The sequence below is a fragment of the Diceros bicornis genome, unplaced genomic scaffold (genome assembly GCF_020826845.1).
Source record: "Diceros bicornis minor isolate mBicDic1 unplaced genomic scaffold, mDicBic1.mat.cur scaffold_202_ctg1, whole genome shotgun sequence".
Lineage (NCBI taxonomy): Eukaryota > Metazoa > Chordata > Mammalia > Perissodactyla > Rhinocerotidae > Diceros > Diceros bicornis.
Genome location: NW_026691092.1, coordinates 590,369 through 617,466, shown reverse-complemented (window position 1 = coordinate 617,466; position 27,098 = coordinate 590,369). Strand labels below are relative to the sequence as shown.

General features: G+C 40.5%; 1 long non-coding RNA gene across 1 annotated transcript; it reads right to left on the bottom strand.

The window, feature by feature from the left end:
* Positions 1-312: 312 nt before the first annotated feature.
* LOC131402660 (uncharacterized) lies at positions 313-26,213 on the bottom strand. Its single transcript, XR_009218875.1, has 3 exons — positions 26,128-26,213; positions 1,112-1,199; positions 313-338 (listed from the first exon to the last, which is right to left on the bottom strand). It is a non-coding gene; the product is annotated as an uncharacterized LOC131402660 (long non-coding RNA).
* Between the last annotated feature and the right edge of the window lie 885 nt (positions 26,214-27,098).

Here is a 27,098-nt window from a genome sequence, read left to right as displayed (position 1 = left end):
TGAGGAGTTGGAAAGAGATGCGCAGTAAGTAGCAATTTAATGTTTAATAATGACTGTGTTTAACAATCAGCCCTCAAGATTCTTGAAAATTTAACCATCAGCTGTCATGAGGCAGTACCAGCCGACTCCAGGACGTCACAGGCTGTGTGTGCTGTTTTCAGAACGCAGAACAAGCCTGGCCTCAGAGTGGACGGCAGTGCAGGGATTGTTTCATCTACAGAGGCGAAGTGCTTCACCGTTACTTAGCTGGTGGGTTGAGGACACAGATTTTTTGTTGTTCTTCCATTAAGTCAGCCAATATTTATGGAGCGCCTGCTACATACTAATCAGTAGGATGCCTGTTGAGACAGTAAACCCATGGTGAATAAAACAGACACAGCCCTGCCTCACGGCGCGTATGTTCCCCACTAGCTCTCTGTCTACCAGACTCTGCAGAATCCCTTCCCTCCCAGGTCGGCTCATGCTCTCTGCTCAGCACCTCGTGTTCTGGAGCCCGGTGGAAGGGCTCACAGTTGTGCCAGACAGCCAGGAGCCAGCCTTGACCACTCCCTCGCCTTCCTTTTCCACAGCAATTCACCAATCCTGGCCATTTCCCTTCCTGCCGGAGCTGCCAAGCCCTCGCACTACTCTCCCCCTCTGCTGCCACGACCCTGGCACAAGCCCTCATCATCTCTCGCCTTGACTTCTTCAGAAGCCTCCTAACTTCCTGCTCCGTCTTCCCTTAGTCCGCTCTCCACCCAGCAACCAGGAAATTTTTTTAAAAAATAAAAAATCCTGTTTTTCATTTTTTGTTTTTTTGGTGAGGAAGACTGGCCCTGAGCTAACATCTGCTGCCAATCTTCCTCTTTTTTCTTGAGGAAGATTGTTGCTGAGCTAACATTTGTGGTAATCTGCTTCTATTTTTTGTATATGGAATGCTGCCACGGCATGGCTTGATGAGTAGTGCGTGGGTCCACACCCGAGATCCGACCCCATGAACCCTGGGCCACTGAAGTGGAGCGCGCGAACTTAACCACTAAGCCACCGGGCCAGCCCCCAAAACCTGTTTTTGTGTCATTCTTCGGCTTAAAACCCTGTAAAGACAGTCCAGCATGGTGGTGCAAGGCCTCACCTCTGGATCCAGCCCACGTGGGTGTGTGGCTCACCAGCTGGGTGACCTGGGGCACGATTATATAGCAGCTCTGTATCTGTTTCCCCACCTGCAGAAGGAGGATGATATAATATCCACTGAACAGGGTAGCTTTGAGGATTAAATGAGTTAGCATATGTGAAGTGCTCAGAACAGTGCATCGTCCTTATCATCATCATCGTCGTTAGGATAAAGACCAAACCCCTGACCCCAATCTTCCAGTCTTGGCTGTCAACACTCGCCCTGCTGCTCTGTGTTCCAGAACCCAGTCCCTCTCTGCAAGGTCCTCACCACACTTGCCCTTGCCCGAGCTCATCTCGCCATTGCCATGACTGCCAGCTTTGCCTTTAACTCAACTCGTCCCTCAGAGCTCCTTCAAGACCATGTCTGCAGTGAAGCCTTCCCTCACCCCAGTCTAGATCAAGTCTTGTTATGTTCCTTCAGAGCATGTGTCCCATTGAACTCAATTAGGATGCGTATATAACAGTCATGCCCCGTCTACACTGTGGGCTCCATGAGCATTCCCAGTGCCATGTACAGTGCCTGTAACATGCTAGGTGCTCCATATATATAAAACCTTTGTAGTAAATAGGGCTTATCTAAGACCCATCTGAGAGAACACTTGTTGTAAGCCATGTCTCATTCAGCAAAATTCCAGTATGAATTAGAAGGTTTGGCTGTATGCATGGATTTGATTAATGGTGGTATTTGACATCAACTCTTCACCCTGTTACTCCCATTTCCCAAAACTTCCAAGGGCCCTGCTTAGCCTCTACCAGCGCTCTACGAGTGCTCAGCATGGCAGGAAAAGAACAAGGATAATATCAAGACTTTGGGGCCTTGCCAAAGTATTTCACCCTATAGAGTTGCTAGCTGTGAGCAATCTCCACTTCCCAAGGCCATTCCTAGAGATTCTAGTGAGTAAGTAGTTGTCACAAACACTTATTGAGCACTCACTGGATACAAGACATCATAGCAGCTGTTTCCTACATGCGACTAAACTGGAGAGGGGGTCAGCTTTTCAAAGGAGAGCCTGAAAACCATGGAGGTTCACCTCACTAGGATCGAGCGATTCTTCCCTTGTGGGCACCTGACACAGTGGCTCCAACATATTTTATTATGTGTTTTAAGTCTTATCTATTAGGGAAACATACTAAATTATTGGAGTGAAATGTCATATCTGGGATTTGCTTTAAACTATCCCAACAACAAAAATGGTAAGGAGAACAGATGAGACAAGAATGGCAAAATGTTGGTAACTAAAGCTGGGTGAGGGATGATGGATACATGGACAGAGAGTGGGTGACGGGATTCATTAGACTAGATTCTATTTTGGATTGTGTGTGAAAATTTCCATAACAAAGTTTTTAAATAGCCTCAAAATAGCAAAATAGCTAAAACTGATAGAACTGTAGGAATTCATTGACAAATCCACCATTGTGGTGGGAACTTACAACATACTTCTTTCAATTACACGTGGATCTAACAATCAAAGCTTAATTTCATGGGCACAAAACTTAGCACCCAACAACTAGAGCATACAAAATCTTTAGAAACACACATGGATGGAACATTTATAGAAATTGATCATATACTAAGCCATAAAACAAGTATCAACAAAATTCAAAGAATCTGTACCATATAGACTATGTTCTTGGAACACAATGCAATTATGATATAAATCAATAATAAAAAGACAAATAAAACTGTCTAAATATTTGAAAGTTTGAAATGCATTCTAAGTAACCCATAGGTCCAAGAAGAACTGTCTGATAATGAATCAAAACTTGTGAAATGCCATGAAAACAGTACTTGGAGATATATTTATAGCTTTAGCTTTATTTTATTTATTTATTTTGTGTGTGTGTGTGTGTGTGTGTGTGTGTGTGTGAGGAAGATCAGCCCTGAGCTAACATCCATGCTAATCCTCCTCTTTTTGCTGAGGAAGACTGGCTCTGAGCTAACATCTATTGCCAATCCTCCTCCTTTTTTTTTTCCCCCAAAGCCCCAGTACATAGTTGTATGTCATAGTTGCACATCCTTCGAGTTGCTGTATGTGGGACGTGGCCTCAGCATGGCCAGAGAAGCGGTGTGTCGGTGCGTGCCCGGGATCCAAACCCGGGCTGCCAGTAGCAGAGCGCGCGCACTTAACCACTAAGCCACGGGGCCGGCACAATAGCTTTAGCTTTAAATGCTTATTTTTACCTGAAAATTAGTGAGCAAAGTACACATCTTCAGACACTGGAAAAATAACAGCAGAAAAACTTTTTAAAAAATGAAGGAAACAGATAAAGAAAAAGAACAGAATTTTATGAACGTGAAAACCAAAAATACGTTCAAGAAGACTTATGATGTCAAAATTAATTCTTGGAAAAGGTTGATGAATTTGACAAAATATCTGGCATGATATATGAAGAAAAAATAGAAAGGACAAATCGATGGTATTAAGAATGAAAATGGGACGTAACTTCAGATAGAGTTTTTTTGTTGTTGTTGAGGAAGACTTGCCCTGAATTAGTATATGTTGTCAATCTTCCTCTACTTTGTATGTGAGCTGCTGTCACAGCATGGCCACTGATAGACAAGTGGTGTGGGTCTGTGCCCAGGAACTGAACCCGGGCTGCCGAAGCAGAGCGCACCGAACTTAACCACTAGGCCACTGTGGCTAGCCCCAGATAGAGGTTTTTAAAAGTTAAGAGAGCAAGAATATTATGAACAATTGTATGACGTTAGATTTGAAAACTTAGAAATACAATCATTAGTAGAAAATCTTCCTACAAAAAAAATACCCAGCCAAATGGTTGCCGTGGTAAGTGCCATCAACTCTCAAGTAACTTATCCCTCCACTCTTATACAAACAGTTCTAGAATTTTTTTTTAAAAACAAGAGGAAACACTTCTCCCCCACCCCCACCACGAGGCTAATACATTGATACCCAAACAAGACAAGGACCAAATCAAAAAGGAAAACTCCAGGCCACCTCACTTAAGAAATGCCTGGCACATTTGCATTTCATTTTTCTTTCTCCTTCCCTCTAGAAATTGGTATTTCAATAGACAAATATCATATTAGCCAACATTTAATCACTTAAGTGCAAATTTCCTTTTTTGAGTTAACTCAGAAAAACTTGGGCAGACCAGTCTAATGCTTAGAATTGCTCTCAAGGTCCCATTTATTTCACCTACTTAAAGAAATTATTCTTGGTTCGACATTTTTCACACTGTTCTTAGTTTCAAGCAAAAAGAGAAACAAGTTAAATTAACCTAAGTTTTTGTGTGTGTGTGTGTGAGGAAGATCAGCCCTGAGCTAACATCCAATGCCAATCCTCCTCTTTTTTGCTGAGGAAGATCAGCCCTGGGCTAACATCCGTGCCCATCTTCCTCTACTTTATATGGGACACCGCCACAGCATGGTTTGACAAGCGGTGAGTTGGTGCGTGCCTGGGATCCGAACCTGCGAACCCCGGGCCGCCGAAGCTGAGGGCGTGAACTTGACTGCTACGCCACCGGGCCAGCCCCTAAATTAACCTAAGGTTTTATGGAGATAGAAACAAGTTACCAATTTTGGTTGTCAATTATCCTCTTCAATCCTGCCTGGGCTGTCAGGATGGGCTAGGATCCCTTCCGGGAGGGGGAGTGGCTTGGAGGGGCCTGGGCTCAACCCAAGTTGAGTGCCTCTGAATTAAGTAAAAAGGGCATAGCTGCTTTCAAAGCCCAAATACCAACTCCCAGAACAGTTCCCTACGATTAGGAAGTGCCAGGCCCATAAGTCTCCATAAATATTTGTTAAATAAATGCAATACAAGGCAGATTTATTTCTTATTTATTCTCTCCTCTGGGGAAAATGGAGTCACAAGGTAAAGTTTATATTTCTGTAAAATAATTAGATAATATACATTTCTAGGGAAAAATGCTCAGCTACATTATATAATAAGATACCTTGATAAACTCATAACTTAATAAAAGCCAAAAAAGAGAGGGAGAAGGGAAATTTAAGCCTGCTAAATGATAATGCTTCTTATTATTTTCTAGGTATAATCTAGGAATCCATTTTCTATTACATCAGAAACAAAAGCCACAGGATAGTAAGCATTCTTGCTTAAAAGACCAGTGTCCAATAACATCAAATTAAACAGCTATACATTGACTACTCTAAATTAAATGAATATCAGCGTTGAGTTGCATAGGTAGAATTTTATATGAATGAAAAAGTATCAAGGAGGTAGGTAAGCCCCCAGTACAAATGCTATGGATGACATTTATGAACTGACTCTCCATCCATAATATCAAGATAAGTGGGTGGGAATGAGCAGCTAAGATAAAATGTATATCTGGAATTCAATTTTGATGTGTCAATGCCAGCAGAGATATAACACAAAGTAATCAGTGAGCTAGAATATGTATGACTAGGAGAAAGGAAAAGAACATTTTCTCCTGAGTCTTGTTTCCTGTGATGAAATAATTGGCCCCTCATGAGTGAGTGTGCAGTACAGATTGGGTGTATAGCTAATCATTGGAAACGAACTCGTTCTATTAGGTTGATGTCAATGAAAGTCATTACTGAGTGTCAAAATGATTGACTATGGGTAATTCTGTCTGGTTCAACATAATACATCCCTGAGCTATTGATCTGAATTTGATCCATGTGGCATTGTGTGTGGCTTATCTGAAAGTGGCATTTAGCTATCTTCATGTCTAGAAGACCATTGAGCTGTGGGCGAGGAGGCAGCAGCAGAAAGCAGCCGAAGAACCAGACAACACAGAGCAGGATGTGACTTAATGACCACAAAGACCTAGTTAGTAATGGCTAGAAAGACCAAACACACTGGTTCAAAAGCCAAGATGTACAAGATAATTAGAAGAGAAAGAAGCGAAAAGAGATAAAGAGAGTAGGGAAAAAGATGATTGTTTTTTTAATGAACGGGAAGGAAGGGCAGATGGAGGTGTGCCATGGAGGATGGAGAGCAGCAGACCCACTACAGGGATGAGAAGAAATAGCTGAGGTGGACGCGAGAGGCCAACTCCAACAACACTGGGGGCCAGGGCAAGTGGTCGACATATCCCCTTAGGGTCTCATAGGTGCTTATAGGTCTGTGGGGACATTGGGTGAACAGACAAGCTACGTCTGTCACTTCAGTGGCCTCTGGGGGCAGGATGTGTTTCACAATGCCCCATTGTAACAACTAGGGGCTAAAATGAGGCTGAGATGACCCAGACCTGGCAGAGGGCAGAGCTCTAGGTGGCCAGGCATAGCTTCCACTCCCACTTCGGGGAAAGCAAAGGGGAGAAGCAGAAGAACGCTGCCAACCCTACAGGAGAAAATGGACCTCTCTCCAGTCCTTGAAAATGATGAGAACAGGAACACATCTCTCAATACATCATCTACTCAATCATATTATGTATCACAAAGAAAAATATCAAGTCGTCTTTAGATTGAGTCTACCAAAGGCATAGATCCCTGCCTCCCCATGACAGCGGATGGGACTAGAGCCTGACAGGGAGTCTCCTAAGGGGATCAGAAACACGGTTCTCTCTCTATGGTGCAGCCCATGGGTGCTGCCCACCTGGGGTGTTCGAAGCCAAATCACCATCATCCCCAACAATCAGCACTGCACCTTCAGTCACCAGAGCCAGATAACTGAATCACCCGAGATATCTCCTCCTTTCCCACCCAGTGCCAGGCTTGTAAATTCCACCTTCTAAATGTTCTCCATAGACTATCCCTTGCGTTCCATCAAGACTTTTTGCCTGGACAACTCTAACAGCCTCCTAACTCACCTCATTGCCTCTGTTCTGCCCTTCTATTCCCCAGGAACCTTCCTTCTAAAACTCATTTAATCCAGCCACTCTCTGCCCAAAGTCCTTAAATGGCTCCCATTGCATTCAGGACAAAGCCCAAACTCCTTATCATGGTCCAGGTCCCCCATGGGTCCTCTGCCGACTTGACTACACTCATCCCTTGCCACGCTGAAGCAGACCCTGTGTCCACCCGTGCTGAATTATTACTGATTTCTCAACACACCACTCTCATATAAGCTGTGTTTGTACATACTGTTCTCCCACTTGGAATTTCTCCTCCACTTATCCACTCAGGGAACTCTTCATTCCTGGTTTCTCAACACAGGCATCACCTCCTCTATGAAGTCTTTCTAGATTCACGTACCCTGGACTTACCTCCACTATAGACTCAATCACATCGCCTGGCTCCGTTTACATGAGTCTCCCCCACCAGACTGTGAATCCCTAGTGGGCTGGAACTGATTCTTACTCGATTTTGAATTTCTAGTACCTCATATTGTCTGGGACAAATGGGTATTTAATGTTTATTAAGATTAAAATGAAATTAAAGTGCTCAATTCTGCCCCAATGTTCAATTGAAAAATCAAGATCTATCTATTATCCAGTGTCATTGGCCCAGCCGCCTGTGGATTCTGATGAGTGGCATGGGCATTTCAGTGTGAGAGATGGCATTTGTGATGATGGTTGATGAGAAATGATCAGCAAACCGTGAAGCCAGGAAGCTTCATGTATACTGTGTGACTCAGCTCTGAGCCCAGAATCTCACTTGACGAAAGTGGTGAAGTCAGAGTGTCTGGTCCTGCTGACCGACATCTCAGCTGCTGGTGCCCGTAAATCAATCTCTTTTGAGTCTCAGCTTAAAGGACAGGTTGGCTAGACAACACTTAAGTTAAACTCCGGTGGAAGGACATTTTTATTGCTCTAGATCTTTCACAATAGTTACTTACGAACGACCAGTCAAAGCATAGATAGACAAAGGCTATTTTCTGTCATCTTTGCATGCTGTCAGTGACAGGTCATCTCAGGACTACACACTTCCCTCAGAACGCTGCCCTTTCCTGCAACAAGGCAACCACAGAGCTGCCCTGAGAGCTGAGCAGGTGATGGCAAGTCCCTCGCCACCCCCTTGCCCACCAGTGTCCCTCAGTGATTGCATCCACAAACCAGAGAGCTGGTCCTTCTATCGAACACGATTAGATAAAATTTCCCTGACACGTTTAAGTCATCACAAAGCACCACTGTTAATTTCATTAAAAGACACGTGGTGCCATTTTTGTGTCATTTGTGGCTGAAACCGTGCTAAAATTAAATGTGATGGAAAGTTTAGGAAAAACTGTGGCTTTGTGTGAGATTTCCAGAAGTGTCTGGTGATGGTGAAGAAGAAAGTGAAGGCTTATAGGGACTAGATATGCCTTGAGCCCTCTTTAGAAAAAGATGGAGTATTAGTAATATGTTAAAAACCCTGCACCAGGGGTCAGGAAGACGGGGTCTAGTCCCTGCTCTGCCACCAACTGTGCTGTATTGTATTAGCCACTTAATCCTGTTGGGCCTCAACTTCCTCATCCTGCAGTGTTGATCTCATATTCTGTTCGATGGCTTGTAAGCCTTTTCTTCAAATGCTCTAGTGTGGATCCATGAAAGGGGACAATAGCTCTCCCCGTGGCCCCAGTGTTGTCCTGGATCAGCTAGCACCCTTCCCTCTGAGCCAAAGCTACTCCTGGGGCTGAGAAAGGGGCCAGGATTTTATTCTCTTAAGTCTTATTTACTCTCTACCATCAAGCAGCAAACCTCATGGGTTCAGAGGTTCATTCTGTGAGCAGGGTGTGCTGAATATTCTCTTTGGTCCCCTTCCCAGATCCACGTGCCTCCCTTCTCCGTCTAGTTCTGTGTCTCAGAAGCCTGGAATCTATGAATTGCATCACACGGCCCCCTTGATCCCTGGGTTCCCTTCAGGTTTGGTCAATGGGAGGCATTGGCATGAGATTGGCAAGACAGAGGATATGAATACTGCTGTTCATGAATATATATGCATGAATATCACTATCTATTACAACTGTAGCTAGAGTCTAGAAGTTTTGGCCTTACTTGTCCTTAGAGATAGGGTATATCTTCAATGCGTTGTGTGATGCTACATGAAATCAGGGAAATAGAGCTGTTTCTTAATGGAGCTACGATACCTCAATCTCCAAACACCATTGTTCTTTGATGGGGCGCCTCTGTAGAGGCTGTACCCTATGCTGGGTGAAAGTGAATTCTCTGAAGTCAGACACGTCTGGGATAAAATATCACTCCTGTTACTTGCTGTGGAATTATGAGCAGATACTCAACCCCTCTAAGCTTCAATTATATCAAAATGGCAATAAGAATAGTAGCCACCTGAGATGGTTAGTTTTATGTGTCAACTTGACTGCCACGGGGTGCCCAGATTAAACATTATTTCTGGGTGTCTCTGTGAGGGTGTTTCTGGATGAGATTATTTAAATCGGTGGACTCAGTAAAGTAGATCACCCTTCCCAGTGTGGGTGGGCATCATTTCATCTGATGAAGGCCCAAAGAGAACAAAAGTTGGAGGAAGAAGGAGTTCGCCCCTTTTTTCTGCCTCACTGATTGAGCTGGCACATCTTGTCTTCTCTGGACCTCAGTCTAGAACTTACACGGTTGGCCTTCCTGGTTCTTAACCTTCAGACTCAGAGTGGAACTATGCCACCAGCTTTCTTGGGTCTCCAGTTTGCAGAAGGCAGATTGTGGGACTTCTCAGTCTCCTTAATCGTGTGAGCCAATTCCTCGTAATAAATCTCTTTATATATTTATATATCCTATTGGTTCTTATTAGTTCTGTTTCTCTGGTGAACCTAACTATTACACCACCTCATAAAACAGTTGAGATTACTGAGCAAAACACTACCATGAGGTGCTTATCACAGTGCCTGGCACACAGTATGTGCTCAATAAAATAGGTCTATTATTGTAATTATTGGTAATAAAACTACTGTTAATAATATATCCAGGGAGTATCTCAGTTAAGAACCAGAAAACTTATTGTGTGATTTCTTTGAGAGCAGAGACAGAAGTGCACATTTGGCTGTTTGTAATTCAGCAATAGTAAATTGCACCACCCATATTCATTGCCCTTCCCATCTCATCTTCTAGTTAGATTTCCTCATGACTTTCCTTTATTTTATCCCTCTTAGAGGATGAAAATGATCTGAAGAGTATTTTTGATTTGATGATTCTTTGCAAAATCCCTTATGTTCTCAGAAGGAGCAATGCCCTTTAAAATCTAATCAACAAATAAACAAGCCAGTGACCACAGGGAAGCCTGCACAGAATGGAAATGTGTGTCACTTGGAGGTCTCTTATGATTTCATATTTTAAAAAGACAGAGATGCAAAGGTTTATTTTTAAGGGGTATTTATTTATTGCTACCAACACCTTTTAAAGATGCATCAAAAATATAAAGATTTACAAACTATGTATTCAGTTCATTTTCATTTAGACAATGTATAAAGCTTGTTGGTCTCAAATATTTTTGAAAACCCCATTAACTTGATCTTGATTTTTAATTGAACATTGAGGTAGAAGTGGGGCACTTGAAATTTATTTTAATCTTTAGAAACATGAAATATCTGTTATGTCCCAGACAATATTAGATATGGAAAATTCAAAATTGAGTAAGAATCAGTTCCTGCCTTAGGAGTTTATAGTCTAGTGGGAAAGACACATGTGTAAACAGATCCCAAGGATGTGATTAATTCTGGAAGTCTACCCTATCAGTATACTAGGATATTTTCACCAGGTTTAACCAAATCAGAAAAGGAGCCCACTAAGTTTCTAAGAGTCTTCAAGGCAGCATTTATGGTTTTATTGATGGCAGGTTGATGGTATTAGGTTAACTTTTTAGTCTGGGTGAGACCTATTGTTTGAGTTCCCCATCCCAAACATGAGACTTGAGTGTTGTCCAGGTAGAAAGGAAGCATGGACATACCCTTACATGCCTCTGTGTTCCCTCAGCTTCCTGGAGTGGCCTCGAGCTCACTGTAATTATCTTAAAAGGTAGATATTAATAAAATGCTTATCCATTTGACTTTATGCCTACAGACTAATTTTCATTGGTGTTTGCGTAATCCCTTTTAGTATCTCTTATTCCTGGCTGGATGTCTGTTTGCAGGTAAAGTTCACAGAGTGTTAACGTTATTCAGTCAATCAACAGTTGTTTATTGAAGACCTGTTTTGGGGCCCAACGAGGAAGAGGCAGCCTTGTTGGTAGAACAAGTGGTTACCTGCTTTGTGTGACCTGAGAGGCATTAACAGGAAGGTCCCTCTGCCACAAAAAAGAGCCTCCTTTCCAACACATATTAAACTAGCAGCTGTTGCCCTACATTCCACCACTAGAGACTCATTATTTTGATTTAGCAGGCATCCTCCTTTAAATGTCAATTCCAGGTTAAATCTGGTTGATAAAAACACGGGGTTCATTAACTCTCCTCTCTATATGTTTGAAATTTTCCACGATAAACTTTTTTTTTTCATGTTTACACTCTTTTTGACCTAGCAATTTCATTTCTGATCCTAAGGGTATAATCTGAAATTCAGAGATTTGTGCATGAAGATATGCGTTGCAGCATTATTCATAGCAAAAGCATCAAAACAACTAAGTGGCCAAGAATAGGGGAATGATTAAGTCAATTATAGTCCACCCCTGAGCTAGAACACTGTGCAACATTAAAAGTGATATTTAAGAAGGGTTTGTGTAATGATGTGTCACTTATATTCATAAGTGAAAAAGCAGGACCCCAAATAGTTTATATGATACAGTTCCAGCTGTGTAAAATGTTAAGGATTGAGGAAAACAGAGTTCTAGGAGACAACAGAAAGCCCTGGGTGTGACATGTGGAAAGTAATATGTATGCTGTTTCTGTGCTCGACTGCAACGAAAGATGTACCAGGACCAGGCACAGAGTGAATGAGGACATTTATACACACACACTGCCCTAGAGTTATTTTGTTTTGTCTTCTTCTTCTTTTTTTTTTTTTTTTGTGAGGGAGACTGTCCCTGAGCTAACATCTGCTGCCAATCTTACTCTTTTTGCTTGAGGAAAACAGTCCCTGGGCTAACATCTGTGCCAACCTTCCTCTATTTTGTATGTGGGATACCGCCACGGTGTGGCTTGAGGAGCAGTGTGTCGGTCCACGCCTGGGATCTGAACCCGTGAACCCCAGGCCGCTGAAGCAGAGAGTGTGAACTTAACCATTGTGCAGCCAGGCTGCCCCTGCTCTGTCTTATCCCTAAATGGGAAGTGGAATAAGCCGCGTGGCAAGTGCGAGTGGGCCAGCCTGGTGACGGCTGCGTCAATTACAAGGAGACTGGATGGGGCAGGACTAATGAACTATCTGAATGGAAATGACCAATCCTGCAGAGAAATGGTTTCTGCTGTCACATTAGCAGTGAGCGGCTGGGTATTAATGTTGGCAGGGAGAGGGTCTCTGATACACCAGTGAGTGCGGTTTGAGTTTGTGCCTTTCCAACTATGGTCTAAGATATGGAGAGAACCCAGCCAGTCACTAAAGAGACTTGGGCAGTAATTTAATGTAGTACACATATGACAAGAAAAATGTTTCAAAATGTTAGCAGTGATTCTCTCTCGGTGATGGATGTATGGATGATTTTCATTCTCTTGCCTAAGCTCTTGTGTGTTATATAAGTTTCTATAATGAGAAAACATGGATATCAGTAATCTTGTGGGGAGGAAATATGTAAATGTCCTGGGGGAGTCAACCCATTAGTGAGCACTTACTATGGACCAGGCATTGTATTAAGTGCTCTACAGAATCCTCTCTGCAAACTCATGAGGTAGCCAGCATTATCATTCTCATTTTACACATGAAAGGAGCCAAAATTTAGAGATATTAAGTATTCAGCATTAGCTCACATTTCTAACAAAGCGGTAGAGACAAATCTTTCTGATTAGAACCTGTGCTCTTAGCCACGACTGAACGAACATGCTCTCTTTCTCGTGGTTCTGTAAGAGCATCCCCATAAGATAGTGGTCCTTTCGATGGGTGAAAAAGTAGAAAGGGTAATTTGAGGGAGTTCAACCAACGTGTATTAAGTACCATAGGACACGGCCAAAATGAAGGTGGAGGGTTGAACACACATTACTTTTGCTGAAACCCCAGTAAAACCCCAGTAAAGGGAATTTTTTTAAGCACAATAAGGACAGAGAGAATGGGGAAAGAGAAAACAACAACCAATTTTCGCAAATCATAAAGCAAATGAACAAATATGTGAAACTTAGACCCTTAGCCGGCAGCCAGAAAAACCAAAACCAGCCCAATCTGCACCATGGATTTCTCAAACTTTTCAGGAAGCAGCAGCAGCAGCATCCTCTTTGGAAGCGAGAGTGAAGATGCTGCAAAAATCAGGAGGCTGGACCACTACAGACCACCAGAAAGGCTACAGGTGAGAGACTGATGAGATCAAGGTTAGTCAGCACAGCAGCAACTGGAACTCTCACGCATTGCCGGGGGGAGTGTAAAATGGGACAACCTAGAATGGGACAACTTTGGAAAATAGTTTGGCCATAGTTATTAAAGCCAAATATACGCCTAATGTATAACCCAGCGATTCCTCTACTAAGTATAAACCCAAGTAAAATGAATGCATATGCCCCCCCAAAAAACATGTACAAGATTGTTCATATTCATAATAACCCAAAATTGGCAAGAGTAGAACACACAAACTGTACTATGTCCATACAGTGGCATGCTATATAGCAAAACACCCCAAAAACTACTGCTCCATGAAACAACATAAAAAATTTTACAGACATAATATTCAGCAAACAAAGCCAAACAGAAAAATGCATACTGCATGATTCTATTTATGTAAGATTCAAAAACAGGCAAAATATATTTACAGTGATAGAACCCAGAATAGCGGTTACCACTGAGAGGAGGGTGGCTGGGAAAGGACAATACACAGTCTTCTGGGGTGTAGGAAATGACCTATATTTTCATGTTGGTGGTGGTTACATGGATGAATATATATATATAATTTGGATAATCTATACATTTAAAATTGTTCACTTTGTGTATGTTATACCTTAATCTTCAAAAAAAAAAACAAGAGGATTGATTAAAAGTTTGAGAAGCAGTTACATTTCCAAATCTTTTCCCACTTTGCAACCAGGCAACTTCCATTCCCTAATGCTGGCAGGAAACTAGAGGTTGATCCTGTAGAGACTATAAAATAGAGGGAATCTGGACTGGGACATACTGGCCACAATTTTGGGCAGGGAAGCTGTGCTGAAAACAGGGGTATAGAAGACCATCTCTGAAAATAACCCCAAACAATTGCACTCCTCCCTATACGGGCATGCTGCTGCTCCCATCAAGAGGTCGACTCATGTTGACTCCATTGAATCTGCACTGGGCCTATCTTCAACCTATAGGATGCAGATAGTGACATCCTGGGACTTCCAAGCACTGGCATTGAGAAGCCCTGTCAGCCTTCACTATCTCCTTCTGAGAACTTCTTGCCATGCTGTGAGGAAGCCCAAGTAGCCACATGGAGAGGTCGACATGGAACAGAGTCAGGCCCTTTGCCCAACAGCCCAGCTGGGCTCCCAGCATCCAATCGCCAGCCATGTGAGTGAGCCATCATGGAACTGGATCCTCCAGCTGGGTGGGCCTCCCCAGCTGATGTCATACAGAACAAACACAAGCTGTCTTTCTAAGCCTAGCTCAAACTGCAACATTGTGAGTAAATATATGATTGTTATTTTAAGCCACTAAGTTTTGCAGCACAACAATAGATAGCCAAAACAAAGGGGAAGTGACTATGAATACTAAATGCATAAGGACCCCTCCCATCCTTCTTCCTCCATTCTGCTTCCAGAATGCTGGCAGCCAGTCTTTCACCTTCTAGTAAGAAATGAGAGAGTCCTTCTCTACACAATTGGACTAGTTGTATCAGTTTTCTAATTGTGGCAAAACAAACCATCTCAGAACTTATTAGCTTAAAACATCAACATATCATGATTCTGTCTGTACGTTGGGCTGAGGTGGGCATTTCTTCCTCTGTATGTTCTTCCTTAGTGTTACTCACGTGGCTGCCTTCAGTTGAGAGCTGGGCTGGGGCTGGAACATTAAGATCCCCTTGCTCACATGTTTGGCAGTTGGTGCTGGCTGTTTACAGGGGGCACCTCAGTTCTTCTCACACAGCCTCTCATCCTCTAGGGCACACCGTCTCTCCAGCAGCAAAGCCCAGACTTCCTTACGCAAAGACTGGCTTTCAAGAGGCTGAAAACAGAAGGTGCAGCTCCTCTTAAGCCTGGACCAGAAGACGTACAGTGTAACTCCAAAACTAGTCTGGATTCAAGTTAAGGAGAAATGGATTGCACTCCTTGAGGGCAGCAGTGGCGCAGTCACGTTACAGCAGGGTGCCCTTTGGACACCAATCTAAGAGGAAAGAGCTAACGATATTGACATGGGAGTTCCTCAAGAAGTAGCTCAGCCATATGATGGACAACAGAGGCCCCTTCCTCTGGGGCCTGTTGTTCCAAGTGCAGGAAGAAAGGGCAAACCCCAATGTGCAAGCACTTTTCAAATCTCTGCTCACATCCTGTTGGCTGCTGTTTCATTGGCCAAAGCCAGCCACTTGGCCAAATTTAAAGTCAGCATGGAGGACTACATGCGAAAATGGGGGAATTCTTGCATCTGTTTGTGCAAATAATCTGTCACATGCAGAATTAGGCTGTGAGCACATGAAATGCTCAGAATTTCAGGGACTTCTCTTGGAGTTAAGCATTTCAATTTAATATTCAGACCATTTTCACTTTAGCCCAGCTGACAATTATAGGCATAAACCCTCTTTCATTTGTCATTCAAAAGAAACATTTTGAGTATAACATAAAGCAAATATTTTGTGTCTCACATGGAGAAGCTGACTGCCAGCCCACCTAGACAACCAGATCTAGGTGATTAGTTGAATATTTTATTGCATTAGCTCTAATTTACTTATAAAAATAAATGGGAAAATGAAAAAGGAAGATGTTAATGTTAGGGATAATAAGGCCACATTTCATAAATGTAATAAAACCAAGACAAGGAGTAAATCACTAAGCGTGTATTTTGACTTGTCAAACTAGGGGATATTTGCCATATTTGTGCTGGATCGGAAAACGTTCTTCTAATACAAAGGAGAAGAAAATTTCACGACACCATGGAAATGGGAATTTTGCCAGCCATGTAGATGAGTGTTATTATGTTGGATGACCTTATCTCAAAGACCAGGAATATGGTACATCATTTTCCCAAGGTGGTAAAATGAGAAGTGATACCGTGAGAGGGACTGGGTTATACATAGATACAGTGACTCTCTTCCACATCCTGGCCTTCAACTCTCTCACTAAGAAGTTCACCATATTAAAGGAGCCTCCACATAGTTGGACCCATTTTCTTGGTGTAGATGGAAGTTGACACCACTCTTCATTATGGGTTTTCCCTGTTGGACACCATCACCATTTCCAAGTTCGTTTTCTGAGGCACCTTAGTAGGGTCCACCCTAGTAATGTACTATTTAAATTACTTGAATGAAAAGAGAACTAACAGACCCTGCATTATGAAAACTCCCCACCCAACACTCCCAGCCCTCTCTGCCACCCACAAGACTCCTTGAAGAACTGGACCTCAAGATGAGAAGCGACATATTTCCTCTTTTGTTAGCTCTGAGAAGCTTCCAGACTGGATGAGAAGCCAGAACTTTTCATCTTGTGGGTAAGTAAGAAGTGGTTTAGCGTCTTGCCACAGAAAATAGATAATGTTTCACTTGCGATCTTGGGTCTAGAAAAATGTTCTGCCTTTGGAAAAATTTTCAAGGAGACCTCGTTACATGTCCTGTTGCTTTATTTATTGAAAGTTGTTATAGGGGCATCTATCTTACCTTCATTTTCGCACCTCTGCTTGGGCAAGGAATGTGTGTTTTAAGTGGTAGTATGGAACTCACTGAAATGCTTTAGCACGCTCAAAAGAGATGGTGAATTGTGTATTAAGGGGCTTAAGGTGAATTAAAATAAGAAAGTTTTAAGAAACAGAGTCTGAAGCCAATGTGATGTATAAGCAATTTGTCATTAAAAATGAATAAAACAAAATATAAAAAGATGAGTGAGTTTACTGAAGTTGCATAGCGAATTAACAACCTTTTTTACAAGCCACACACCTCATCTCCAAAATAAACACATCAGGGCAGTTAAATGCCAGGCTCACAGTGAAAGAATTGTGTGTTTTATTCACAGTCAAAGTATCTACAGGTCAGTATTTTTCAACCAGCGGCTTATGACCAACTGGTGGGGGGTGGGGCCATGAAACCAACGTAGTAGGTAACAACCAGCATTTTAAAAGAAATGAAAAGGACTATAATTATAAAGTATCAGATGCTGCATGTGGTGAATATTGATTTCTGAAACTTGGCTCACTTCCCTCTATCTCTGTGATGTAAAATGTATTTTTCACAGTGGGTCATGGCCAGAAGTCCCTCAAATCAGCATTGCTAGACACTTGAAAAAAGCCAGACACAGAAAGGCAAATACTGTATGATCTCACTTGTATGTGGAAGTTACAGTAGTAACTCATAGAAGAAGAAACTCATAGAAGCAGAGAGTAGAATGGTGGCTGCCAGGGGCTGGGGGGAGGGGAAGATGGGAGGTGGTGGTCAAAGATGTTAAAAAACAAAATTCAACGAAGTAAATTTAAAGATCAAATTGGCTTTATTTGATGATTCATGCATCAGGCAGAATCCCATCTAGCAAACAGAAAGGAGCTCCAAAGAGCTTTACAAAAGGAAAGGTTTTTGAAGGCAGAGAGGGAGTGAGACAAGGAAGTCGTGAACAGAAAAAAAAGATTCTTTCGAGCAAGTTCACCTTCTTTTGAAGGACAAAAGGGGTCTATTAGGAGGATTATCTCACAGCGCTGATTGAGAAATTCCAGACTGATCAGTTAAGATTACTTTCCTGGGGGAGGTTGAAACTGCAATTAGATGAGGTATTAAGTCACATTTTGGTGACGTGGGCTTAGCTCAAGTGACTCCATCTTGGGCCTACTGTCTCTTTTTTAACCATTACCCCTTTTTGATCAGACTCTCATGTTAACTGAGAGATGTGATGAAAATTTAAGGCATTAGCACCACTCTCAGCTACTGCTCTCAGCTTTTGGGGATCCTTTGCGTGGTATCCATAGGTCATGACATTTTTTGTTTAATCACTGTGACATTCACAGGTCACATCTTCAGGTTCACAATCTCTAAGTCAGACATTCTCTTTGTTCCTTTTCTGATGTTCCACCCTTAGCGAGATCATTTGTTTGGTGGTCAGCAGCTGGCAACATGCATTTAAAGCTTGTGAGAGAACACAACACACCAGGAAGATTGTTATGATTATCATGAGCAGGATAATTCCCAATGTCTGGGGTGCATCTCAAAGCCAGGGTCCACAAGACTCAATCCAATCAAAATCAAACAAGTCAAAGACAGACCCAATTGAAGGAGTCACCTTTTTAAGCCAAATGTCTTGCTCAGTGATCTTATGTAACTGAGTTTCAACTTCCCCAGAAGCGTTAATCCAGGAGCAGCAGGTGGTGTTCGCCACAGCGCAGACACCTCCCTGCTCAGTTAAAAGATAATCAAGGGCTTTCCTATTATCAAGAACACTTTGGCCAGAGAGTCTAAGGATTTTTACTGGGCAGGTTGTTGCTTTAGCAGCAGATTCTACAATCTTTCCAAGAGTTAAGAGGAGGTTTCCAATCAAAGCTTCATTTATATTTACCTCTAACCAAGAAAGTAGGGTTCTGCCAAAGGAAGAGAATCCTGAATCATGAATGCCTCCTAGTAATTCCCGTTTGAATCTGTGGCTCAGGACTGGAAAGGTGACAGCCTTGGAGGCCGGTGAAATTTAAGTGTCTGTAGACCATACAGATGGTTTTATTCTGGTGATTCTTGCCTGTGTCCCTTTCTTTGCATAGATCCTGGATGCAAAGTTCCCTAAGTTTGGGGTTGTTAACCAGAGACAGGGAAATGGACCAGGGCGTCTCTAGCATTATGGACAGATGTGTTTTTTGATGACAAATGAAGCAGTCTGAAAAGTGACCCCCCTTAGCAATGGCCTAGGAGATACAGATGATGGCATTATCTTTCTAGGCCCATGTCAGAATAAAGAAAGGAAGAGAAGAGGACAGGGTTTCACGTTTAGTTAAAGTATGAAATCTTGATCTGGCCTCTTGGGAGGAAGCAAGTCTTTCTTGATGTTGGCTACTTCTCTTCCTCGTCAATTTGCTTAGGAGGTCTTCAGCATCTGTACAGGACCGGGTGTCAGGTGGAGGCTTTTCCATCTGTGAGAAGTGTACCCAAGCCTCAAGTCCCTGGAGTTTGACTGCCAGCTGGGTGGTGAGGAGGAGCTGGTATAGTCCCTTCCAAGGAGATCCAAGGGCAGTCTTTGTTCTGAGTGATTCCGACTCAGAAGGGTAGGAGAAAATTAGAAGTGCTAGTTTGGAGATTCATAGCCAGATATTTTAGGAAACTGGAAGAATTCAGGATCCAGTCCAGTTTACAGATATATAGCAAAACCTCAAAGAGATAATAGGATTAGAATCTTATGTAGACAAATATGCAAGCATAATTTTTCTCTCTATTTTTACTCCCCTTTTATCAAAGATAATCACAGTAAAACTAATTGCTTTGTATTAAACTCATCCGGATTATTTTCATAAGTGCAGGAAGAATAGTGATTGACCGTATAAGCTCTTTTTAAGACTGTTTGCTGGAACTTTGTAAGCAAGATATCAGGCTGATTTCTCCAAGGGGCTTTATTGGCTCCATAAAGCCAACTTTAGTTTCTTAAAGGTTTCTGGGCATCTCCAAATCTATGTACATCTCCCCGAAATATGGCATTCTAGTCAAAGCCTTAGTAATATAACCAATGTGTTCAATTGTGTTCTGTTACAAGGATAACAGAGTCTTACTGAACTTATGCAAATAACTATATTGCCCTAAAAAGAATACTCATGAGTTTCTGAATTGTGGAGAGATCAAGTAGGGAGAAAAAGTAAATGATTCATCTTTATTTAAAAGGGTGTACTTTACCAAATTGCTGGTATTCATAGACACCTTAGGAGAAAATGTTTCCTTAAATCTGGAAAAATAAAATATCAAGGAACTGGTAATATTTCAAAGAAAAAGTTATTAAAATTTTAATCATCCTCCTCAGTTTAGTCAGTCCCGTGTGATTAATTTTTGTTCTGTGAGAATCCAGTTTTCCATTATTTCTGGAAATTCTTATCCAGTTCAGTTTTATGATTTTAAAGTTATTAAAAACTTGAACTTGTCAAAAGCCCTTTCCATGAATCTCCTTGAAGATGAAGTACTTTTGTGGGAACACTTTTGCAAAACATCAGAGTAAAACAATAACTGTCTGTGAAAAGTCTTAAAGATGCTCTTTGTTAAAGATCTGATGGGAGTTCATTATAATGGAATTGACAAGGAAATTTGGTTATTTCTGTAACATGCAACATTTTAAGATAATAACTGGAATTATGACTGATAACATTATACCAGGATGTACTAGACATTAGGAATTTCATATAATTTCTGGAACACTTATAACATACCTGTACCTATACGAATACTCCATAAAGGAGGCTTTGTACTAATTCTTATTTGACAATGCTTCCCATATGATTTAACATATCAAATAAGCCTAATTAGTTTAACATCTCCCTTTTTGCAAGGAGAGAAAACAAATCTTTTGAGATGTTCCAGGAACCCTCTGGAAAATCCCAAAGTTAATTTGAGGTCAAAAAGACTTCATTTAGAATTGATTTTTGGGAAGTTTGTCAAAAAAATAAGAACGGTTTTTGAACACTTGGTCAAATAGGATCATAGGACACTGTGTAACAATACCTAGTTATCTATTTAACCATAGTGACAACTAAAGACTTCACATGCAAGTATAGAATGTTACCCAATTGTCAAAAACCTTAACTCTTTTAATAAAGAAGATTCAGTAGTAATCAAAGACCTGATAAAGATAGCACAGGAAATTATTTTGACAGGTCACAAATTCTTTGTTTTCTAAGCAGATTACTTAAGAGGTAAAGAAAAACCTTTCGAAATCTCTAATCAGGAGCAGACTAAAAGTCTAAGAAAACCTTGTCCTTTTATCAGATGAAAGAAAATTATGTTCTAGTTTTACATAAGTACATTGCTGATTTTAAAACTTAATTTTATGTCTCTTATAATAAATTCATTTGATTTTAGCCAACTTTACACAATGCAAGATTCTCTCTCTCCCTTTCTCTCTTCCCAATTTTCTATTTAATTAGTCCTTATTCTCTTCCTTCCCATCCTGAAATAACCAGCCTCACTTTAGGACAAAATTACTTTCTTTTCCCTCAGATAATGCATCTCCATTCATAACTTCTCCTATCAAAAACAGATACCCTACTTTCCTAGCTTACAGACATGTTTCCCTTATTACTTCTAGTAGTTTAAATCACATATGTTAGAATTTTTTAACACTAAAAAACCTTAGTTTTTTAGTGAAAATAAAGAAGTAAACAATTATGAACTGTCTTTTATAATAGCATTCTGTGGCTTGGTAAATTTATAAATACTGTTGATAATTTTTGGAAACGTGCTTTCTTGTAGTAAATTTCTCAGTGTGGCACAACACATGTCTACTAATAGGCCCAAATATCTTGAATTCCTTTGTAAAGCAAAATGTGGATAAACCTATGTTCAGTAATTAATATTTCAGTATTTTATCTTATTTAGAAATGATCTAAATATTCAATGCATTTAACTTAACTCATCATTTAACGTAACTTAGCAAAACTTTAAAGTTTCAGGTTACCAAAAAGATTTGGGGAAGCTATTTTAAAAGTTCACATAAAACTTTTTATCCTACTTAGATCTATTTAATTTACTTGTTCTTAACAACCATGTTTAGACTACCTCAAAAACCTTCATGAGAAGAGTCATAAGACAGAACAACCAAACCGAATTGGCAGTCCAAAACAAATGGGACAAGAAACAAAGGAAATGCAAAAGAACCAGAAAATAAGTGACAAAACAGCAACATTAAGCCCTCATATATCAATAATTACCCTAAATGTAAATGGATTGAACTCTCCAATCAAAAGATACAGAGTGGCAGGATGGATTAAAAAGCAAGACCCAACAATATGCTGCCTTCAGGAAACACATCTTAGCACTAAAGACAAGCACAGGCTCAGAGTGAAAGGATGGAAGACAATACTCCAAGCTAATGGCAAACAAAAGAAAGCAGGTGTTGCCATACTCATATCAGACAAAGTAGACTTCAAGATAAAACGGGTTAAGAGAGACAAAGAAGGGAAATATATAATGATAAAAGGGACACTCCATCAAGAAGACATATCACTTATAAATATATATGCACCCAACATAGGAGCACCAATGTACATAAAGCAACTATTAACAAACCTAAAAGGAGACATTAACAACAACACAATAATAGTAGGGGATCTTAACACCCCACTTACAGCAATGGATAGATCATCCAGACAAAAAGTCAATAAAGAAATAGTAGACTTAAATGACAAACTGGAGAGATGGACCTAGTAGACATATACAGAGCACTCCATCCAAAAACAGCTGACTACACATTCTTCTCAAGCGCACATGGAACATTCTCTAGGACAGACCATATGTTGGGAAACAAAGCAAGCCTCAATAAATTTAAGAAGATTGAAATCATAACAAGCATCTTTTCAGACCACAAGGCTATGAAACTGGAAATGAACCAGGAAAAAAAAACTGGGAAAGTGACAAAAATGTGGAGATTAAACAACATGCTACTGAACAACCAATGGATCATTGATTAAATTAAAGGAGAAATCAAAAACTATCTGGAAACAAACGAAAATGATAACATGCCATATCAAACCATATGGGATGCAGCAAAAGCGGTCCTGAGAGGGAAACTCATAGCGATACAAGCCCACCTTAACAAACAAGAAAAAGCCCAAATAGGCAACCTTAAATTACACCTAACAGAACTAGAAAAAGAAGAACAAACAAAGCCCAAAGCCAGCAAAAGGAGAGAAATAATAAAAATCAGAGCAGAAATGAATGAAATTGAGACCAAAAAAACAGTAGAAAGGATTAATGAAACAAAGAGTTGGTTCTTTGAGAAGATAAACAAAATCGACAAACCCTTAGCCAGGCTTACTAAGAAAAAAAGAGAAAAGGCTCAAGTAAATAAAATTAGAAATGAAAGAGGAGAAATTACAACGGATACCATGGAAATACAGAGGATTATAAGAGAATACTATGAGAAATTATATGCCAACAAATTGGACAATCTAGAAGAAATGGATAAATTCGTAGCCTTATACAACCTCCCAAAATTGAACCAAGAAGAAATGGAGAATCTGAATAGACCAATAACAAGTAAAGAGATTGAAATAGTAATCAAAAACCTCCCAAAAAATAAAAGTCCAGGGCCAGATGGCTTCTCCAGTGAATTTTACCAAACATTCAAAGAAGATTTAATACCCATCCTTCTCAAACTATTCCAAAAAAAAAGAGGAAGATGGAACGCTTCCTAAATCATTCTACGAGGCCAACATGACCCTGATACCAAAACCAGACAAAGACAATACAAAGAAAGAAAATTACAGGCCAATATCGCTGATGAACATTGATGCAAAAATCCTCAACAAAATATTGGCAAACCAAATACAACAATACATTAAAAAGATCATACACCATGATCAAGTGGGATTTATACCAGGGACACAGGGATGGTTCAACATCCGCAAATCAATCAACGTGATACATCACATCAACAAAACAAAGAATAAAAACCACAAGATCATCTCAATAGACGCAGAGAAGGCATTTGACAAGATACAACATCCATTTATGATAAAAACTCTCAATAAAATGGGAATAGAAGGAAAGTACCTCAACATAATAAAGGCCATATATGACAAACCCACAGCCAACATCATACTCAACAGGGAAAGACTGAAAGCCTTCCCTCTGAGAACAGGAATGAGGCAGGGCTGCCCACTCTCACCACTCCTGTTCAACATACTACTGGAGGTTTTGGCCAGAGCAATTAGGCAAGAAAAAGGAATAAAAGGAATCCAAATGGTAACGAAGAAGTGAAACTCTCACTATTTGCAGATGACATGATTGTATATATAGAAAACCCTAAAGAATCTGTTGGAAAACTGTTAGAAACAATCAACAACTACAGCAAAGTAGCAGGGTACAAAATCAATCTACAAAAATCAGTTGCATTTCTATATGCTAATAATGAACTAACAGAAAGAGAGCTCAAAAAGATAATACCATTTACAATTGCATCAAAAAGAATAAAATACCTAGGAATAAATCTTACCAAGGAGGTGAAGGACCTATACAATGAGAACTACAAGACATTATTGAAAGAAATCCATGATGACATAAAGAAATGGAAAGATATCCCATGCACGTGGATTGGAAGAATAAACATAGTTAAAATGTCTATATTACCTAAAGCAATCTACAGATTCAATGCAATCCCAATCAGAATCCCAATGACATTCTTCACAGAAATAGAAAAAAGAATACTAAAATTTATATGGGGCAACAAAAGACCCTGAATAGCTAAAGAAATCCTAAAGAAAAAGAACAAAGCAGGAGGCATCACAATCCCTGACTTCAAAATATACTACAAAGCAATAGTAATCAAAACAGCATGGTATTGGTACAAAAAACAGACACACAGATCAATGGAACAGAATTGAAAGCCCAGAAATAAAACCACACGTATACGGACAGCTAATTTTCGACAAAGGTGCTAAGAACATGCAATGGAGAAAGGAAAGTCTCTTCAATAAATGGTGTTGGGAAAACTGGACAACCACATGCAAAAGAATGAAAGTGGACCACGTGCTATCGCCATTCACAAAAATTAACTCAAAATGGATCAAAGACCTGAAGGTGAGACCTGAAACTATAAAACTCATAGAAGAAAATATAGGCAACACACTATTTGACATTGGTTTTAAAGGAATCTTTTCGGATGACATGCCTACCCAGACTAGGGAAACTAAAGAAAAAATAAACAAGTGGGACTTTATCAGATTAAAGAGCTTTTATAAGACAAATGAAACCAGAATCAAGATGAACAGACAACCAACCAGCTGGAAGAGAATATTTGCAAAACATACATCTGACAAGGGGTTGATCTCCATAATATATAAAGAAGTCACACAATTGAACAACAAAAAAACAAACAACCCGATCAAAAAATGGGCAGAGGAAATGAAGAGACACTTCTCCAAGGAAGATATACAGATGGCCAATAGGCACATGAAAAGATGCTCAACATCACTAATCATCAGGGAAATGCAAATCAAAACAACACTAAGATACTACCTCACACCTGTTAGAATGGCTATAATCACCAAGACAAAAAACAACAAATGTTGGAGAGGATGTGGAGAAACAGGAACCCTCATACACAGCTGGTGGGAATGCAAATTGGTGCAGCCTCTTTGGAAAACGGTATGGAGATTCCTCAAAGAATTAAAAATAGAGATGCCCTATGATCCAGCCATCCCACTACTGGGAATCTATCCAACGCATCTGAAATCAACAATCCAAAGAGGCTTATGCACCCCTATGTTCATTGCAGCATTATTCACCATAGCCAAGAAGTGGAAGCAACCTAAGTGTCCCTCGACTGACGATTGGATTAAGAAAATGTGGTATATATATACACAATGGAATACTACTCAGCCATAAAAAAAGACAAAATCGTCCCATTTGCAACAACATGGATGGGCCTGGAGCGTATTATGTTAAGTGAAATAAGCCAGAAAGAGAAAGACAAATACTGTATGATCTCACTCAGATGTGGAATATAAACCAACACATGGACAGAGAAAACTGGACTGTGGTTACCAGGGGCAGTGGGGGTGGGAGGTGGGGGGTGGGGGGTGGGCACAAGGGGTGAAGGGAGTCATATATATAGTGATGGACAAACAAAAACATACAACCCAAAATTTCACAATGTTAGAAACCATTAAAACATCAACAACAAAAATAAATAAATAAATAAATAAAATTTCACCTTAGGAAAAAAAAAAAAAAAAGGAATGATGTCTAAATTTTACCTTGCCAGGCATATTTCTTCCCATTTAAATCAATAGCAAAATCTTCAGGGTAGAAGTCAATTATACTAGAATCCTGTATCAGGGAGAAAAGCGAAGATTCAAAACAAAAGTCACATATTTCTGTTATAAAGAATTTGATACAACTTTCATTCAAGTTATCAGGCCTGATAAGAAAATGAAGTTTCATTCCTTTTAAAAAATGTTATTAAGATATCAGGTCACTAATCCCGGGCCTAGTAAAAACAAAATTCACAATTTTATTTTAAAAGATGAAAATAAAAAGGCCTTATTATAAAAGAATTTTGGAACTGACGACTGTGGGCCCAAGACAGTGAAGAGTTTATTAACTCTAATAATTCCTACTTCTCAGCTGGGTGTCACTCTTTCTAGCTAGGACACAAAACACACGCAGCGGTGACTGCAGGTAAACCAGCCTTCATGCTCTGGTACCCACCACACATGGCTGGAACCAATAAAAATAATGACTTACAGGTATGCTGAGAACAAAATGACTGTTATAAGAATTTCTCCCAAACACACATCAATTTTATTTACTGGGTAGGGTACTGATGGCCAAGGAAAGCAGGGGAAAAAAAGTAGTAAAAAATATACAGAAGAATCCAAATACTTTTACTTTGTTTCTGGACTTCACTATTTTAACTATAAAAAACAGTAAGTTATATTCAAAGAAAAGAGAAGCCTTCCTGAAATGAGTTTTGACTCTGCGCCTAGTGAATTAAAATCCTGAGGGTCAGAGCGGGCCCAGTGGCACAGCAGTCAAGTTCACACTTTCCACTTCAGCGGCCCAGGGTTCGCCGGTTTGAATCCTGGGCTCGGACCTACTCATCGCTCATCAAGCCATGCTGAGGTGGTGTCCCACATAGAAGAACCAGAAGGATTTACAACTAGGATATACAACTAGGTACTGGCAGCTTTGGGGAGAAAAATGTTGAGGGTCAGAGTAAAACACG